Source organism: Etheostoma spectabile, chromosome 10 (assembly GCF_008692095.1).
Source record: "Etheostoma spectabile isolate EspeVRDwgs_2016 chromosome 10, UIUC_Espe_1.0, whole genome shotgun sequence".
In the NCBI taxonomy this organism is placed as follows: Eukaryota; Metazoa; Chordata; class Actinopteri; order Perciformes; family Percidae; genus Etheostoma; species Etheostoma spectabile.
The window spans coordinates 28141961-28145967 of record NC_045742.1 but is presented as its reverse complement, the minus strand read 5'-3'; positions in this window follow the sequence as shown (position 1 = coordinate 28145967).

Sequence of the window (4007 nt, the reverse complement as noted above, 5' to 3'; positions counted from 1 at the left end):
CAAGTTATATAAATATGTGTAAAATTTGAATTGAAAAGTAGTCAAAAATGGAGTGGAAGTCAAAAACAAGAATCTCAAAAAACGGGAACACCAAGACAAAAGCTTAGATTACACACACACACACACACACACACACACACACATACAATACAATACAGAAACAATGATCTGACACTAGACAAAGACAACACAGACTAAATAAAACAAGTAATGAGGTGATCAAGGGACAGGTGACACAAGGGCTTAGGAACAGTTGAAACACATCGGGGTGGGACAGACAGTCACAAAGGCGGGAAAAACACAAGGCAGGAAGTTAAACAAGACATGACAAGGGAAAAAACAGACTACTAAATAAAACAGGAAAGTGAAACATAACACAGCCATAACAAAAGGAGCAGATGGAGAAGAGAAGAAGAAAAGAGAGCACCGTTGATGAAGAGAGGATAAAAGGTTGAGGTACAGAGAGAGGGTTACAGGAGGAGAGTGATATGTACAGCATGCATATGTGAAATTCATTTGCGTGTCCTCACTTCATAAGTGGGGCTGGAAGCTTGGTATGTAGTGTCACGTCATAATCCCGCATGTTAGTTCCTATTTGTTGGTCGACTACTGGGGCTTTGACAAAATACTTACACAATGAGATTTTTGTAAATAACCATCAATAATGTAGATATAATGTTTAAGTGGGTAAAGTCAAATAATAACACAACTAGAACAGTCTTGTAAGTTCAGTACATTACATCACTTTACTGTAATGCAGCATTAAAACCAGGAAGAGACAACGCTTGTGTCATATTACCATATCCAAAAATCCAAGACGATATCTAGCCTCATACATTGATATCAACATAATGTCAATATATTGCCCATGCCCTACCTGACTACACCAACTGATGAGAGATGAGGAACGTGCTAAAAGCTGAGGACACGCCTGAGGGAGGACACAGGATCAAGTGCAAGTTGATGAACTACAACCAAGCTTACCTCTAACATGTTAGTTAGCTGGGAACACTAATGTAAATGTAAACTATTCAGAATAGTAGCCAGTCACCGGTGTTGCCAACTCTTTTCTCTTTAACTTTAAACAGTCCCCAAGTTGGCAACACAGCCAACCACCATAGTTTGCCAAGCTAGTCGTTTCGTTAACAGCCTAGCTCGTTTGCTAAGTGGTTGGAAAAATACATATTTGTACTAATGACCCTTGTGTAACACCTGACTGCAAACCATGCCTCTTTTGTGGACAAGCTCATACAGACAGAACTTGGTTATAGTGGGTTCTACGAAATACCTAGCACCTAGTTTTAACTGCGGTGCTTTTTACGTTATGTCAGCGCTGTCAATTGTGTATTGAAAAGTGAAAAGTCTCTCAAGTACTAAGTTTTTCAAGCAGCTTAATCTTTCTTTTTGACTAACCTAGTTATAATGTGATTACTAAGCAGGCGATGTATTGTTTCCCTTCAATGCATGGGTGATTAGGTTGTTCAGTGGAATAAGGTGATGGTGTGTGGGCGCATATCAGAGTCTGCAGTCTCTTTCTCCTCTTTTGTTGCTCATGCTCCCCTTGCCTCCGTTTCTCTTAGTTCTTGTCTCACCCACCCCTTGGGTGCTTCTGGCCATGTAGTGCAATGCAGTTATTTGACTTAAATTCCATTCATTTATCGGCAGATTTACTGTTTGTTGACTAATTAGCTTAATTAGCTGGAATTGTGAGTAAGGGTAGCAGTGTTTTTTGCCACATGATGTTTTACAGATGGCAATGTTTCTGTTGAACAGTATGTCCCCTATTTTGGTCCAGACTGACAGATTTTTTTTTCTTTTCTTTTTTTTTCTTTATAATTGCTGCACATAGATGTAACTGTAGTAATATGTGTGTACTGTGTAATATAAGCAGAATTTCCACAATGGTCGTCACTTATATTTTTCAGTAGCTTAACAACAATTGCAACAAAGAAATAGCTTGTTGCTTGCTCACCTCTCACGTCACATCGTAAAAGACACTGTAAAGCTACACTGATCAAAATAGTTGCTAAAATGTTTAATGTAATTGTTTACTGTGTCATCCTTCATTCTCCTCAAATGTCGAGGACCTAGATGCTACTTTTGTCGTTTGTTTCCATTAGGATCGGGAGCAGGCAGAACTTGCTGCTACAACACAATGAGGGACACAGAGAATGCAAAGTAAAAGCAATGGTGAAACTGCTGAAAATCAATGGTGAGGTTACACTCTAACTAGATGGGTTTTAATTGTGTGTATTTGTCTGTGAATGTACCCACACACCTCCAAGTTGTGTTTATTTATGGTTATTGTAAGCTTTAAACAGTAACCTGGTTTCATAAATGTCTTAGAATTGATTAGAAACTGGGTTTCTTTACTCTTTTCTGGTGCCAAGTACACTTGGGATTGTACTTGGAAAACATGGTGTCTGTTATGGTCAATCCATGAATAGCAATGTCCAGTGTAAAAAGAAACTCTCAAACTGCTCAAAAACACATCACACAGGCTGTTCCTCCCAATCCCTCTAGGCCTTTTTGTTGTTGCCCTTTTGAGCAGTGAAGTCCCCAAGTGGTGCGCTCTCCAGGTATACTGAAACTCTGAGCTACTTTTCAGTCTAAAGATGCAAGCAACAGTCTGAACCCTTAACTAATTGACAGGCAGAGATGGCAAAATTACTCACTTCTCGTACTTGTTTAAGTTTAAGTACTGATTTAACTTCTTTACTCAAGTAAAAGAAACAAAGAACAGGGTTAGAAATGTGCTTAAAGTAAATAAGTAAAAGTAGCCTTGGGAATGACAACCATTTTTCATGCAAAGCTACCTGGACCACATATGTTACTAGAGTGCATGCTGAGAAACTTCAGTGGACATGGGGAAAAAGGCTCTTTATATGCCGTTGGCTACATTTTGGATGTCTGCCAATAGGCCTACAACATCACATATATGATTATTGTGACAGAGATTAGGACTCCAGGTTAATAAGATTCTGACTGAGTAGCAAGATATGAATTAAATTCAATTCTGTGAGAATTCACAGATCCAGTTTCTCTTTTTTAATCTTCCCATTAACATTTAAAGGAATCTACATGTGTGTGTGCGCTCAAATATGGCTTCTGGAAAGAAAATAAAGGATACAATATGAATTACTAAACTGACTCAAGTCATTCTTGATGCCTATTATCTCCAACATCTCTCTCAGATAAGGCCGAGGATGATGGGAATGTCTTGTTGCTTGTCTGCTGAATCTCTGTGATCTCTGTTTTCTTAATTTTCAATCATGTTGCCATCCAGACTAGCCTACTATGTGCTAATGTCTGTCGGCATGTTGAAATGCCTCAAAATAGCATCCAAAGCCTGAACGATGTGGGAAAAAAACGGACAACTACCATTTGAATGGGTCAAAGAATAGCCAAAATGGCAAATGCTCAACCACTGATCAGCTCCAGGAAAATCAATGAAGACTTAAAGTTACCTGTGAGTACTGTTACAATCAGAAGAAGGCTATGTAAAGCAAAGCTATCAGCTAGAAGCCCCCGCAAAGTCTTATTGCTAAAAAAAATGTACTGAATAGGTTGAAATGTGCCAAAGGACACATTGACTGACCAACGGAGAAATGGCATTCTGAGGACTGATGAGAGCAAAACTGTTCTTTCTGGGTCTAGGGGCCGCAGACAGTTTGTCCGACCACCCCCCATACACTGAATTCAAGCCAGATTACACTGTGAAGACAGTAAAGTTTGGTGGTGCAAAAATCATGTTATAGGGATGTTTTTCATACTGTGGTGTTGTGCCTGTTTATCACATACCAGGGATCATGGATCAGTTTCAATACATCAGAATACTTGAAGAGGTCATGTTGCCTTATGCTGAAGAGGAAATGCCTTTGAAATTTCCACAAGACAATGACCCAAAACACACCAGTTAGCGAGCAAAGTCTTGGTTCCAGATGAACAAGATTGATATTATGTACCTCCACCCCATAGGACACTTGTGGGGTGACATCAAAAATACT